Below are 16,785 nucleotides of genomic sequence, written 5' to 3'. Positions count from 1 at the left end.
TAGTCCAAAAGAGTTCATATACTTTATGTCTTCACATCTAAAGTACCTCAAATAATTTCTGTTGTGAACATTTATACATGTTAGAATCTGTCCTCCAGATTTTGTCAATGCAATAACGTCATGACCGTCGTTGGGATAAAAATGAAGTTTTAAGATGGGTGTGGTCCGGGCAAGGGGCCTGGAAGTAGGGGGGTATTGAGTTGGGAAAAGGCCACTTTACACTCCTGGCCGACAGTCACTTTAAGTGACACATCATTGTATCGTGGCTAGACTGATCCCATTGCAATTTGGTCTCTGTTATCTTTTTGATCACTGATTTCCCAAGGTGTAAAACATCATCTAGTGGTCACACAGTAACATTCATTTGAAGTCATGTTTGTGTCCACGAATATAAGTGCAATATTTCCTGTTGTTTAGCTCTGGTTTGGTCTCGAACACTTCTAGGTCTTCTCCCTAAACGCAGGTGACAGGCTGCAAGAAAAGATGAAGAGAACTGATCACATCACTCCTTTTCTTTTTGCTGTACCCTGGCATCCAGAGTGTCACATAATTACTTGAAAGTACTACTGCATGTCTATCAACAATGTCTAGAAATTATGTTCATCCGGTGCAACCACTCAAGAGACATGATTAGGTTATTAGTGAAAACAATTTGGGCCACCTGACGACACATATGACAATGCTGCAATGGAAAACTCTTGGAAAACTTGCACAACTGTTGTGCGGCCTCACTAGTATTATGCATGTCAGCACAAATGCTTCGACAATCTGTTAAACTACAGCAGGACTTTGAGGCACTGGCGGTCAGGATTTAGAGCCTTGGAAAATGTGCATTTTCCGTGGTTCTATTCTGACACGGAGGACATCCTGTGAGAATTTTAGCTGCATTTTTAGCATGCATCAGTGGCTGCTCAACTTCTGTGTTGCGACTGGTCTTGGTTTTTTCAACTACTCTGACTATTTCTGGATCCCTAAAAGCGGGATAATCTCCATCCTGACCGCAAAGGACCAAGACTGTTAAACACAAACATCAACTACTTTTGCAAACACCCCGACCAGTTGGGAGGATAGGCCACAAAAGTTGCACACAACCTTCAGATACATCTATCAGTCCCCTATTCTGCCCTTTCAAACCTCCCCCATGCTGCTGAGTGAATTTACCTCTTTTCCCCTGAATGATCTGCTTGATATTTTGTCACGCATGCACTTATCCTTCTGTGGCCTTGACACTTTTCCCCTGGACGTTTTTTTTAAAGAGGCCACTTACCAGTCTTCTCTTGATTGTAAATGAGTCTTTGTGCTCTGGTTTGTTCCCAGACAATTTCAAACAAGCCTGTATTCAGCCCCTTGTCTTTGATCCAACACTTCCTCATAATTACAGACCTATCTCCAAATTACCCATTGTCACAAAAATCACTGAAAGGCTGTTGCTAAACAAGTACTGGAAATGGTGAAACAACCTAACATTTTCGCCAGCTGCATAGTGTTAAAAGCTACCAACAAAATTCTGATGAATGCAGTATCTAGTTAGTCATCATTCCATTTTAGTATTGATAGACATTTGCCACCTTTGACACTGTAGATTTTACCATCTAGCTGAAGAGACAAAAGCAAAGAGTGTCGGCGTAGATGGAACTGCACTGTGATCTTTGTTGTCATGTCTTCAGAGAAATCTTTCAGGATGACTATTGATGATTTTGTCTCATTGTCGGCTCATATGTTGTGTGGGGTTCCACAAGGTTTAATCCTTGGTCCTATCATGTTCTGTTTATATGCTTCCCCTTTGTCTTATTATTATTATTGTTCAGCAGTTTAAGAGTGTTGCCTACCATTGTTATGCAGATGACACCCAGCTTAATGTATCACTTAATGTGATCATCTTAGAAAATCTGGATACTCAGTGTTACTAAAATTTGATATACAGAGATTGAACTTTAACCCTTTCATGAGTCTCAGTCAAAAAGTTCAAACTGTAGAAATGAACATTCTCCCAGGTCTCCTTTTTTTTGTTTTCAAGAAATCAGTCAGTTCTCTGAGTGGGATCCAATTCTTTCCAGGTTCATTTGGCACTGGAAAAAACCCAGAGTTAGGTTAGGTTTGAAACTTGACAACTCCCAGAAATGGAAGGAAATATGTCTGTGCCACATTTCAAAGATTGCCTCTACTTGGCTTAAATTAGACCATTGATGAATCTGTGCTGCCAAGATCATTATGTAATAATGATTTGGGAAAATTTATAAACAGTGTGCAGAACCCATGGATACAATTTCAACTTAAATTCTGTGACTTTGTTGCGGAGGAATATAAATTACAAGATGATAGATGGATAGCCAAAAGGAATAACTCAATAACGGAAAGGAGACAATTAAAAAGACTTCCAAATTTTAAAAGAAAAATATGCTCTGGAAAGGCAATTGCATCATTATTTTGACCAAGTTGTTAAAAATGACCCACTAGATATGGATGATCCAGAGTTAGGAGCTTATTTGTCAAAGTTAAACAGGAGATATTATACCCAGACTGCATAAGAGCTTTATGAAAAAAAAAACATTCCATGGATTATTAAAAATAAATGGGAAAATTAAGATAACACTGATATTCAAAAGGAGGACTGGTACATCTATTGTGACTTTTACATGAAAGTGCATCAACTCACATACATGGATATGGATGGAAGTGCTTAATTAAATTTTTCAATTACCCCAGAAAGAAGACTTTACTGAAGAGAATTCAAACTGCTGGAGAATGTGAGGGAGCCCGGATGCCAATCATTGGCATATATATATTGGGAATGTCCAATAACGTCGGGTCAGAGATGCATGGAATATTGGAAGGCATATTTAATACGAAAATACCTTTCCAATTTTTCCTGTTCAGGGAAAGTCGACTTTCATCAAGGCACTTCAGCAATTTATCTGGTGTTCTGATATGTGCTTGCCTACAAATAAATATTTACTAAATTATGGCCAAAACTAGACAGTAGAGAAAGTAGTCATAATACATATGATGCCAACATAGAGAGGACATGCCCTCAGTACTTGAAAGACTATGAGTATAAAGTAGAGTGTGATAATCATACACCGCCCACTGTTGACTTCTTGCTACATAGTGATGTGTAATGTACAAGAAACCTTCAAGCAAGCTATGAGTCAGAGATTTGGGCAAGTGCTATGAAGAAGGAAATGGATTCCCCTGGGAAAAATAATACATCAATATTGACCACAATGCCAGGGGGCAAACATGCAGTTGAGGGCAGGTTGGTCAATGCACTCAAAGACAACTCGTATGATACTGAAACATACAAAGCCAGATGCCAAAGGGTTATGGTCAAATGGCAAGAATAGACTTCAGGGAGACTAATTCTCCTACAGCAAATATGACATCGTGGTTAGTTGTCCCTTGAGAGGAAGCTGTGACCACGGAGAACACAGTGGTTACCTAGTGCTGGAGAAAAGGGGTTGAATGAAGTGGCTACAATCAGAGGATATAACAGCTGAGGGCAGAGCTAAACAGAGTTGTCTCATTCCACTTCAGTAACCTCTTCACCTTCATGGAAAATGGGGCCATACTGGATTTTACAGACGTCGTCAATGTGTTTTGTCGACACTACATCTACCTGCCAGGAGTTCAAAGGACGGCTGCGAAATTTCAAAATCAGTGGAACCACCATGGATTATCCGCACAGGGTGGACGAACACTTCTCCAATTGTGATGGAGAGGGGCTTTTAATAGAGCCCGAGCAATTCAGGACATTTTTGCAGGAAATGGTACCTTGAAACCAATAAAGTCACCCCTCTACAGTTAGAGAATGGATACCAGAGTCAAGGTGTCATTGTGTACCTGAGAATTTCAGGTTGACTTAAAGGGAAAATAATTGCTCCAAAAATAAAAATCCACTCACTCTTTATAGAAATTAACAATAATAAACACTAGGGTTGCATGGTAATATCGGCGAGTCATTGGTATAACATTGTATTTCATGTGTCCACCTGCTGGAGGGCCATCACAATAAGAATATGCATAATATGATGTTAATTCCATGCAGAAGACATTTGAGGATCACTAAAATTAGGTGGGGAAAAAAGTGGATTAATCAATATCGGTATTGGTTATCTGCCAGATGAGTTGTTACATATCAGCATACCAGATATCGGCAAAAAAATCCAATAGTTTGCATCCGTAATAAGGACCAAGCAACCCATTTTTTTTTGCCGTCTTAGTGGTTTTAGTTTTACTTTCTTCAAGGCGTTTTGACCTTTGATGCTGCCTCCTGATTGTGACTTTATCCTAATGAGACGGACCTGATTAACTAAAGGTTACATACATGCAGAAGACCGTTGAGTTTTAAAGGTAGATTCAGTTTGCAGACACTAGTGATGGAGTAGAATGCAACAGAAGTTACATGCCTATGTTTCTATGAGAGACAGAAGGGAAGAGGCAGTGTAATGTATGCTGCTCGCTCCTGTGAAATCTTTATTCATTTTCTCATTGACAAGTACAAGCTAATTTCTCATGAATAATGAAAGCATTATATCAGAGGTTATATTGCTGTCTTTGATCAGGAGCATGACACGCTGCCAACTGCTCTTATGCTCACTTACAAAGCTTAATCAAACTATATTATCTCCAGTGCAGCATGGAATATCTAGAGTAACACAACAACTTGTTGTGGACCCCTTTTCTTTGTCTTCGGTTGTACTGAAAAATTGATGGTTCAAGGGTTATTTTGAAGAAATCATGACTTGTGTTAGGTGGCACGGTGATGCAGTGGTTAGCATTGGCGCCTCACAGCAAGAGGGTTCCTAGTTTGAACCTGGGGTGGGGGAGCCCATCTGTGTGGAGTCTGCTCTTCCTGTGTCAGCGTGGGTTTTCTCTGGGGTACTCCAGCTTCCTCCGACAGTCCATAGACATGCAGGTTAATTGACTCTAGAGTGGCTGTAGGTGTGATTGGTGATTGTGAGTGTGAATGGTTGTCTGTCTCTATGTATCAGCCCTGTGATCGTCCGCTGAACTGTCAAGGGTGTACCCCGCCTCTCACCCACTGTCAGCTGGGATAGGCTCCAGAGATTAAGCGGTTATGCAAACAGGCTGAGGTTGCAGACGTCCCTCTCCTCAGCAACGCTTTCCAGCTCCTTCTGGGGGATCATGGGGTGTTCCCAGGCCTGATGAGATATATAATCCCTCCAGCGTGTCCTGGGTCTGCCCTGAGGCCTCCTACCAGTTGTATGTGGCCAAAACACCTCTACTGGGAGGCACCTAGGAGGATCCTAATCAGATGCCCGAACCACATGACATGAAGGTGTAGCGACTCTACTCCGAGCTTTCTCCAGATGTCCAAGCTCCTTATCCTAATACGAAGACTGAGCCTAGCCACCCTTTGGAGCAAACTCATTTTGGCTGCTTGTATCCACGATCTCTCCCCTCCAAGAACCACCATCTTGCGTGTCCCCGTGATCCTGGGAGCTGTGTTGTCCGGGGCTAGTAGCCCCTGGCATGGTCTCCCACGGCAAAGTGGTCCCAGGGGAGGGGCGAGACTAAGTGCACTTCAAGAGGACCGTGATGAAACAGCACATTCGGGAAAAGAGTACCTCGCCCAGTAAGGGGACACTGGGACCCCCTTCTGGAGCCAGACCTGGGGAAGGGAGCTTGTCATTTGGGCCTGGTGGGCCGTAGATGTGTCAGAACATGACTCCGAGAAATATGAAATATAAAAATGTCAAAATACACTGGAGGGGGCTTTAAGTGTCATCAAGCAGTTTTAGAATGATGTTTTTATTTGAGTCAAAGAAACTCCACCAACATGCCTCTCGGCCTGTTTAAATACCATCAAAGCTTCTCTAAGACATCATAGCTTCAAAATAGTTATTTGCTCTGCTGTTATTCTTGCTTGGTCTCCCTTGATGAAGTTCAGCTCCACATTATGGGTGTAAGATAAAAGCAGAGGCATGAATTGATTCAGTTGTGTCTGATAAGAAAAGATGCACAATGATCAAAGAGACAACAAAGGCTGAAGAGAAATCTTCTTGCTATAGCTGAGTTACAAGCGCTGCTTTTATCACTTTGCTGATGCGGCTCTATATGATCAACAAAGTGGAAGTAAAGTTTGGAAACAAGATTTGATTGAGCACTTTTGCAGCTTCTGGCCTAACTTCCAACAACCCTGCATTCTCATATGACGACATTACATTTTGGATTTGCTGCATTCTGCTGAACTTAGACCTGCTGGCCTCATTCGTGGACACTTTTATGTGCCATCTAGTGTTATCAAAAGCACACTACACTAATGTCTGTAAACACAAGATGGCATTTCTGCTAAATCAGTCCAGAGACTATTGATAAACTGAGATGGCCCACTTAAGATTCATTTCCTGTATGTGTGTCACATGGGTTTCACCAATGCCCTGCCCCTTTAGCAGAATAGCAATGGTCCTAATCTATTCACTAGAATTAAAGAAGTACATGTTAGTACAGAATATAACCGTTGCCTTTGCCCCATAGTCACTTAAGTAAATTTTGGAACCATTTTCCACAAGCCCCAACTAGACAGACAAATCAGCAGAAAATTAACTTGGTTTGAGACATGTCTCTCTCACAAGATTTGGCAACATCTGACGTGATCTCATAAAACAAGGATCAAACAATAAATGTGAACTTTGTGTCTTCAGCATTGAAGACAATGGACTCACATTCTTCGTACAACTCGTACGCTAACACAGGTGAGCTTGTCAGAACTTTGTTCCCCGGCAGCGGAATAGAAGCCAGATTTAGTTTGGAATTGCTTCTTACTTCAAATCATTTGGGAATCAGGTAAAATGTTCATATAGAATTTAAACAAAAGTGGGTAGCACTGTCACCTCACAGCAAGAGGGCTCCTGCCATGGGTTTCTCCAGGGTACTCTGGCTTCCTCCCACAGTCCAAAGACATGCAGGGTAATTGGTGACTCTAAAGCCCCTTTTAGACTGCCAGATTTTCCACGAATGCCGGTCAGCTGCGCGGGTTTATACACACAGAAGCGGAAAGGCGAGTTGATCCGAGGTGCCCAATTTTCCGCCTCGTAGGGTAGTCATATTGGTGGAACCATTTTAGTTTAAACAGACTGAGGTGGCCTTCCGCAATGGGAGGGACTGTTGAAGACTTGTGAGAGGAGCTGTTGATGACGCCGCATGTGCGAGCCACTGGCGGTGGATAAACAGGAAACAGCTGATAGCAGGAATTAGCGAGCAGCTAGTAGCAAGAGGGAAACGCAAACCTGACAGACACTGTAAAGATGAGCAACTGGGGAGACAAGGAATTGTGCGCCCTCCTTGTCCTCGCAAACGAAGAGGCCATCAACCGTCAGATGACGGGGACGGTGAAGAACGGGCCGACTTACGAGAGACTCGCCGAAGGACTGACCAGCCGTGGCTTCCCTCCCACGTCACTGTTTACGTCACACGCTGAGCTACACGTTTTGTTACTTGCTCACGCCCCCCATTGCCCCGAAAAAGGCGCATTCTGTGTGAACAAAAGTAGGTAGGCGGCATTTTGCTGCACTCCCCGATTTTGTTTTTATACTGCCAATGCTGAAAGAAGACTGATTGGGCAAATTTGCACAATTCCTATCTTAAAAGGGCTTAAATTGTCTGTAGATGTGAATGGTTGTCTGTCTCTATGTGTCAGCCCTGTGACCTGTCCAGGGTGTACCCCGCCTTTCACCCAATGTCAGCTGGGATAGGCTCCAGCACCCCTGCGACCCGCAAGAGCATAAGCGGTTATGGAAAATGAATGAATGATTGTTTAGGTGTTAAAATGAACAATTTTAAAGTTCTAGTTTTAGACTTGAACAGTGACCCCTAACCCATAGAGTTACATTATCATTAAAATAAACCCACTGTCCCCATATGAGGACGTCTTTTTTGTCTTTCAAAATCTACTCTGTTTAAAGATAATAACTAGTTTTTATAATCTCAAATAGCCAGGAGTGTGTGTGTGTGTGTGTGTGTGTGTGTGTGTGTGTGTGTGTGTTGGGGGGTTAATAGTTACTGTGTGTGTGTGTTGCTGTGAGGGCGTGGGGTGAATGGGGCTAATGTAACCAGAATGAACTGGTTCGGGAGACAAAAGCAGGGGGCTCGGGGAGGTGCATGAATGAGAGTCATAGGAAGCGAGAGAGACAGAACTTTCCCCTGAGTCTTTCCACAACTGCCTGGTAAACAAGTAAGTGCACTCTACATTCCATCTCATCCTTTACAAGAAATGTTCTGAACTGTGATTACTTTAAAAAGAGAGGAAAATAGTGTTTGTGTGTGTGTGTGTTCAGAGTTAGGTGTCAAAAATAAGTGTTAAAAGGCAGACACTTCATATTTACTGTAACTCTATACTGTACAGATGTCCTTGGCTGCTATTCTAACCCTCCTTGTTTGCTGTTTATCATTTCCCCGCTGGGTTTTATTAGTCTTTATGTAATTGTCCCATTTCCTGTGCCAGCTCCCAGCACTTTCCCCACATCTCAACTTTAAAATACTGCAAGTACAGCTCTTCTGCACACACTCTATGTGGCATGTGTGAGTGCTCTACTGTAAGAGAGAGGCATGGAGATGTGGCGAAATGTGTGTGTGCAGCAGTTAAGCTATTGTAGCACATTTTAAGGGTTTGATTAAAAATTGTTACGCACTTTAATGCATGTTTTTGCTTCCTGCTGATACAAGTAGCTTTGTTGTGCTGTGCTTTAAGTATCTGGTACATTTGCAGTGCATGTATGTGTGTGTGTGTGTGTGTGTGTGTGTGTGTGTGTGTGTGTGTGTGTGTGTGTGAAATTGAGAAGGAGAGAAAGAGAGGTAGAAAGGGCTGGCAGATGGGAGCAGTGTTGAGAGAATTACATATTATTAGCTGTGCTTTTTGCTGACAAACTGGGCAACAGGACAGACTGGTGAGCAGCAACCAAAAGGCGATTAGAGAGAAAGACAGATGCAGCTCAATAAAACTTAATTGTGCAAACCATTATTGTCCCCAAAGTGAATATTTATAACCCATACAGACATAAATTACATGCAAGCGCACTGCCATAAATTCTCAGATAGTGGCCTCGCATCAGAGAGAGGTCGGTCCTGCGATACATGTTTATATTTTGAGGTTTTATAACAACTTCTAATGAGTATGATTATTATGTCACATTTGAAAACCTCATTTATATTTTCCTACTCTCTCAATGAATTCAGCATATGTGCATTTCCACACATGGCTGGATTAACTGGCATTGGGGTCTCGGAGCAAAAATGAGCCATCCCCTAGCAGGCTCTTTCACAATTTTCTGTCCTACAAAAAGCAATGCACCCATATTTGTGCATATTCCACATATTTTGAAAGGCTGCAATCACATGACCAAGGAAGCAGTCTTGAGCGCTTGTAAGGAGGCAGATTTGGGTGGTGGATGGATCACAAAAAAACTGACATTTGCCCAGGACTTTCCCCTGGAGTCATGTGTTCAGATTCGTGTGATCTGTCTTCACCATGTTTCTTTTCCTAAACTTTACGACAGTACCTTCACTTGCCTGAACCTAACCTCCGTAACTTTACATAGATAATTGTACGTTTACGTATGTAATGTCAATCGTGAAGTGCAAATTTGTAGGATACTGTACAACCGATCGTGCATACATTTTCCATAGGATATCATACGAACCGTTCTATGAGTATACCTTGCCCTTACTTGATTGTGCAAAGCATTCCTCTGCTGCAATATTACTTGGCCCCAGGTTTGCTGTGCAATAATATAAATAAGAATGTTGATAAATACAAACAAAGTAATATGTACTGGGAACTGCCCATTGGTCCGACAGCCCATTGGTCCGACATCCCATTGTTCCGACCATATTAAACCCATTGTTCTGAAGTCCCGTTGTTCCGAAATCATCATGATGCCCTGTGGTTAAGGTCTGGTTAGGTTTAGGCACAAAAACCACTTGGTTAGGGTCAGGAAAAGATCATGGTGTGGGTTAAAATGAAAAAGAAAGTGGCAAACACATAAGCCGTGAGCCTGCTTCGCCTCAAACCTTTCCCAGCTGACCCAGAGCCGGTCACGGCGCACCATCAAGGCAGAAATACGCCCGCCGGGAGCCCTTCAGCACCGTGGACTATCGGACTAATGGGATGTCAGACCAATGACATGGACCCATATGTACCAGGGTGAACATACTGAAACAAATACAAAGACAAGATTTTGAGACGACACCTCAAGTTCAGGTAATAAAGTCCCAGCCTTAAAGGGATAGTTTGGATTTTATGAAGTGGCTATTTGCAAAGGGTGCTCATTCATAGGTATCGTTTTTTTGCTGGCCCCCATCCACAGCAGTACATTGCCTAGCTTCTGTATCTGACTCCAGCCTGCTTCTCCAAACTGGCAGCATGCTGACTGACATCTACTGTATGTAATACACTGATGATGTATAGTCACTAGTGATGTCCAAATGAAGCGTCATGAAGCACCAGTTGTATTTGCTGAACCCACTAGATTGCACTCTTAGTGTAATGAAAAAGGCTCAAGTGATGGCAGTGCAGTTTGGTTTCAACTAGCAATGGCCAAATGAAGCTTCATGAAGCATTTTTCTTTATTTTTTGGGTCCACTCTGGCGCTATTTGTTCAACAAAGGGTTGAAACCAAACTGCATTGCCATCCCTTGAGCCTTTTTCATTACACCAAGAGCGCCATCTAGTGAGTTCAGCAAATACAACTGGTGGTTCATGAAGCTTCATTTGGCCATCACTAATAAGTATCCCATACATCCTCACTGAAACAAATCTGAGTTGTTCTGCAGAATACTTGTTCCTCTACATATATATGTGTTCGTATACCTCTACTCTCTGACATAGGGCCACATACTGTTCACTACTTTTACTGATACATTTAGCCATAAATAATGTTTATATTCCGCTGATCTCACACCAATGTGGGATCAAGTCATTGTTTTGCAAGTCACAAGCAAGTCTTTGCACTCAAGTCCCAATTCAAATCCCAGTCAAGTGTCAAGTAAAGACCGACAAGTCCCATGTGCTAAACTTTAAGTGTTGCATCCAAACCAAGTCATCATGTGCTCTTCACCAAATGTAACACCATTTGAACAACAGATTGATATATTAAATTCACAAAAATCATGATTGCTTTGTAAAATGTTGTATTCAGTTATTAAAACGAGTTTGTTAAAAAGTTACAATGCTGTTAAGCTAACGTTAACTAGCAATCAGCTTGGTTAATATTAGCCTTGACTTTCCTTTCAAAGCTGGAAGTTGCTGTGTCTCCATCTTTAATTTTCAAATGACATGTTTTGCTTACTGCAACTTGGATTTTGTTGAGCACCACATAGTTTTTGTATACCAACGAAATGATCTCTGGTATGGTTTCTCCTGCAACTTGATTGGGTGCTGTCGGATTGGATACGTTTTCATTTTTGGACTTGGGGGACAGTGTCAAGTATTTCCAAGTCAAACTCTAGACTCCAAGTTAAGCTGAGTGTCAGTGGTGTTAAAGTCCAAGATTGGAGATGAAGTCTTTTGTTTCTTAGTCTGATTTTGGATATGGCTATGTAATGACAATTAGCATGCACTTCACATGTGTTATTACCTGCTGAAGACCTCTTGAACATTGTGTGAATAGTTTTTATGAGATTCTTTATTTGAGGGCATATGACCATATTCCTATACAAATTTCCAATTCAGTATTTTGCCATACAGTAATCCTTGGGGCTTTTGGGCTACACTTTCTGCTCTCTGCAAAGTTTCCTTTCTCAGTCTGTTAACATTTCTTACACAGCTGTTTCACATTAAAAGCCTTCCAGAGTATCAAAGGCTGTAAGCCTCCCTTTCCTGGTAGGTTTTAATGTGAAACATCTGTAGAAAAGTGTTGACTCATGGTTGATTTGTGGCTCTTCGGGGTATCTGAGTCAGGGAAAATGGGATCAGAGAGAAGTAGCTGGAAGTAGCTCATTTACCGAACGTTTTGGGGGCTTGGAGTCTGAACACCTTAACACCTTTAATGTGTTTATGTTTGGCATGTAAAAGGCAGTTCAAAGAAGGCTGGGACACGCTCTTAGGAAATGTAACTGGAGCTGTGATGTTGGACGGTTACAGCAGATGGCACTAGAAATAAAGGGACAACTTCCTGTCAGGTGCTCTTTAGGCTCTCTTTGGGTTCACTTGGCCTAGCATAACTTTTGGATACACTCAATTGGCAGTTGATATACAACAGAACATCTGCTTATAGAAAGCATTTGTTTATGGTCTTTAGGTCTAGGGCTGATGTTGGAAGGCGATTTTATTGCTGCTTAGGGAAATCAGGCTGTGGTGGTTTGAGTCCAGGGCATGATGTTAGATTAGAATTGATAAATTTGATGCTTTGGCTGCTGTCTGTGGTGGTGATCAAAGACTGGTTTGCAGGATGGGAGGGATGCCCTCCAGTTCAGTAGTAGACACAGCTATTCTAACGCATGCCTTTCAGCAATAGTGTATTTCAGCTTTATTTTCCCAGGAGGGGAGCAGGCAGCAACTTATGTCTGCTGTTGCTGTAGCAATTTGAATTCAGCCAGTGCAAACCCCAGGAGGGTCTGATGCTGGACCAACCCAACTCCCTGTCAAATCAGCAAACTTTCTGGTACTGCCGTTACACAGGAGCTGCCGTTTGTGTGTGTGTGTGTCTGAGCGCGAGTGTGCAGAAAAAATCCTTGCACTGGGGCCAATCAAACTAATGTAATGCTGCTGTCTGCTGGTCTGGACTACAGCCTCTCCTGCATGCTGGAGAAGACATCATTGTGGATCATCGCTTACACATTCCCTCTACAGGCAGCAGCAGACGCTGTCAGAGTTTCCACTGGATCCATTCTGATGAAGTAGTGCTGTTGTGCACTCAGAGCTCACAGCCCCAAACTCAGCAGTTATGTGCAGAAGTCAGAGGATGCGTTGGGTTGCTGTTACAGAAATAAATTGTGAGTGAAGTGGCCGCTTGTGCTGATTAAAACTGAAGCGTATTTGTTCCATAGATGTGACACAGAAGACTGAAAAGCATGCCTGTTTAGAACGGCTCTTTGTCACAGATGTCACTGAGATGTGTTCACTGTCTCTGTCCTCTGTCTCTCTCTCTCTGGTCTGTCTGGCTCTCTCTTATAGTTAGTAGGTCATACAGGGACCGATAAAAAGTCATTTCTGCTTGGCTGCTTTTCAAAATCCCTAATTACAGAGTCAACAGCAACACACACACCCACACACACATCCACCAGCTCTCAAGCCCTTATCTCCAACCTCCCTCACTTCTAATAATTTGGTCAGAATCCAAACTCCAAACTTGGGGTGGCTGGGGAGTAAAATTTGTCTTTTTCACAGCACACTTGGCTTTTCAGATTAAAAAGTGAACATGCCACAGAAATTTATACTGTCAGCCTTTTATTATGCGGTATGTGTGTGTGCGAGTGTAGGCGTTACTGTGTTTTGCTTCAATGACCAACCACGACTCTTGGTCCTGTCAGATAAGAACAGTGTGTCTGCTAAATGCCAGCTCTGCAGAAATTAAAATTAAAGGTTATTTGTTGTAATTCTAGGTCTGCACTGCAGACAAGGTCCTCTGAAGCTAAATGATGCCAGTGCAGAGCAGGACATCGCTTAAAAAACTCTGCAAAGATGACAAGGAGGTCAAAATGATTCCAGCAAGATTCATGTCTCTTTACGGAGAAGAGTCAGGACCAGGCTGTCATGCCACAGTAGCCATAGAAACCATTGTGCACCATACAAACAATATAAAGATGCATTCAGATTGAGCACAAAGTGAATTTCAACCTGCTGTATTTGAACAAAATTGACCACTGAAGCGGTTCTGCAATAGAGCATGTCAGTGGAATTGCATTGATAGACAAAACCTTGGGTCTGTGTTTACTTCCTGTTTGCTGATGTAATTCACATACACTGCAAAACATCCCAACAAGAAAAGGCTTCTTTGTATGTGTGCAGTCCAGATGGGAAGGTAACTGGAGGTGACACTGCACAAATGCTTATTTTTTGTGCTGTTTACAGCTGTTTCAATCCATGAATTAGGAAAACAAGGGCCACATTAGGTCCTGGAAATAGCAGGTTAAAGAGGACCTCTTATGCTTTTTGGGGTTTCCCCTCTTCCGTAGTGTTTTGCATCGCATTTTCATGCATCTATAAGGTCTGCTAAGTAAAAAATGCCCAAAGTCCAGGCTAAAGGAAGCTCTCTTTCCCCACAGAGACACAGCTCCTCAGCTGCTTGAAACGCCTAGTTTGCATTCCTGCCTTTACTTACTTGGTTGCATCACAATGTAACAAATGGCACACAGAGCTGAGGCCCCAAACAAACCTACTCAGAGCAGAGCTGCAGAGAGTTTGAGCTGTTGAGGAGACACTGCTGTTTTGAGTGCAACCACAAGTGACGCTTGTTTGGACTGCCAAAGGAAGAAGAGACGAAGAGGAAGTGGTTGGAACACTATTTCTCAACAATATAACTAAGACATTTTATTTTTTCCCTCCATTTTCCTGGAGGGCAAATCTGGAGATTTGGGATCACAACCTGTAAGTATGCTTTATGAGTTGTGAATTTGTTGTTGTTTGTAAGTGTAGAGTAGATGTAAACCCTGTGTGGGTGGAAACCCTTGCAGAGTCGTTAAGGTCACAATGTGAGTCGCTGACCCACCTGGCCACCATGTGAGTCGTTAGGGTCAGGTGGGACCAGGGATGAACGGATGTGAGGTCGTCTGGGGAGGGATCCCAAGACTGCATTGTCGGTGGATGATAAGTAGTGTTGTAGGCCACCCCCTCTGTTTAACAATGGTCGTTCCAGCTTGACGTAGATGGCTTCTTTTACTCCTCTTGACTATTTCAGAGGGTTACCAGTGACAGATGATTTGGATAGTTTCATGTCTGGAAAAAAATGATGATTAAACAGGTTAAATCAGGCTTTCACCAGATATGCACGCCTATCTGCATTTGTAGAACAGCCAATATGAGCAGCCTTTCTCTAAACTGACCTTAATTGGCCAAACTCCCGTCACAGGCTAGATTTACTAAAGCCTGAAAACAGAGCCCAGAGGAAGTGCAGAAGTCTTGTTCTCTCTCAGACCACTTAAATTACAATATGCTCAAAGTTTATAATGGGATTTATTGCACAATGACAATAAGATAAAATAGCGTTAATAGAGTATTATTCATTTCTCTTTTCCTCTAAAATGGTCAATTGTTACTCCCTTTACCCCATAATTTTGTTTTCTTCTTCTGTACTTAACATTCAAGCAGCAGTAGGAACCTGTAAGGATGTTATGAATCCTGCCAAACTCTACCAGGGACCGAGTCCGTCCTTCAAGATATTTTTGAGATAGCATGTGTGCACTCTCAGCGGGGCAGAAGAACCCACAATTCTTTGTGTACCATTTTCCAAGATTGAAGGCAAAGCCTCTTCAATGATGCACACCTGGGCACTCGCTAGCCTGTTCCAATGTGTGATCACCATATGTTAGGTCCTACAGAGGCTAGGCAAGACCCTTTCCTGACTTCTCCTACAAAGGAAGCATCCTTGACTTTGAGAAGCACTGATTGTATCTCTGGTTGATTCTGTCTATGGCTGGGATACAGTTGGAGAGTACTGTGGAGCCCTCTGCAGATGTGGAAGGTCATAGCTTTGATGCAACTCTGTCCAATACAACTCTGCTCAGTACAACTGTGTCCAATACAACAGAGAAGAGATCATCCTACTCAGCGGATGAACTGCATACCACTTATTGTACAGTGATGACAATGAATGTGTGCTGAATGGTAGACCATGATGTTTTTTTCATGATTTTGAAAGACATACTATGCCATGACATTTTTTTCCCAATTTCAGAAGACATCCTATACTGTGACGGGTTTTTTTTTTTTGTACATTTTGGATGACACACTATACTATGACGTTTTTTCGTGATTTAGGACTCTCATTTCAAGAAATACCATACTATGATTTTTTTCAACGTACTGTAATAAGACATTTTATGAGGGTTATATTTTTTACATACAATACTCAGGTAACCAATCAAACCTACATTGTAAAAGTCCCATGCATTGACCATCCACCACGTCTGCAGTTCTCCAGGGACCCCCCATTTATACCATGTCATTTGACTTTGGTCAGAATCTGCAGTTTTTTGTCTTGTGAAGTTACAACATTGAGGTGTTTTCAACACACTGTACTGAGTTATTTAGGTTTTCTCGACATATATTATAAATATTTTTTAAATTAGTTATACATGGACTTCCTTTTTTATTTTTTTAATGCTTTTGCAGTTAGTAAGTGAAGATGTCTTAGAAACACAGACAAAGTGTCTCTGGCCTGGTAGCTCAGGCTGTTAGAGAACCAGTTGGAAGTCCTTAGATTTAATGTTCGATCCTAGTCCAGGGCAGGTGAATTTTAAAGGCTACTGTCTAGAGGAGAGAATGAAAGGCTACATGAAACACTAAGGGAGTCTGAGGTGGAATAGCTCAGGCTGTTAAAGCGCTGCTTGGGAATCCAGAGAATGAAACTTCAATCCTTATCTGGCGCAGGTGAATTTTAAAGGCCACTGTCCACAGGAGACAATGAAAGGCTGAAACACAACTGAAGTATGAGGTGGAATAGCTCAGCCTCTTAAACTGCTGCTTGCTCTGAGATTGGAAGTTCGATCCTCATCGAGGGCACGTCAGTTTTAAAGGCCACTGTCCAGAGGAGAGAATGAAAGGCTTTGTGAAACACAAAGCAAGTGTGAGGTGGAATAGCTCATGCTGTTAAAGCGCTGCTTTAACAG

At 42.3% G+C, this 16,785-nt stretch overlaps 1 protein-coding gene across 2 annotated transcripts in view; it reads left to right on the top strand.

Annotated features, from left to right (window-relative positions):
- The first annotated feature begins 8,078 nt into the window (after positions 1-8,078).
- Positions 8,079-16,785, top strand: part of LOC117250166 (midkine-B) — a 45,578-nt gene continuing 36,871 nt past the window's right edge. The window contains exon 1 of one of the 2 annotated variants that reach the window (XM_033616202.2): positions 8,079-8,194. The gene's annotated coding sequence lies outside the window, so the exon portion shown is untranslated. Of the gene's footprint in view, positions 8,195-14,521; positions 14,546-16,785 lie in introns of those variants that run through there. The other variant, XM_078165587.1, reaches the window with a different exon arrangement.

This window comes from Epinephelus lanceolatus, chromosome 24, assembly GCF_041903045.1.
Source record: "Epinephelus lanceolatus isolate andai-2023 chromosome 24, ASM4190304v1, whole genome shotgun sequence".
In the NCBI taxonomy this organism is placed as follows: Eukaryota; Metazoa; Chordata; class Actinopteri; order Perciformes; family Serranidae; genus Epinephelus; species Epinephelus lanceolatus.
The sequence above is the reverse complement of the archived record's forward strand: the minus strand, read 5'-3'. Positions and strand labels throughout refer to the sequence as shown.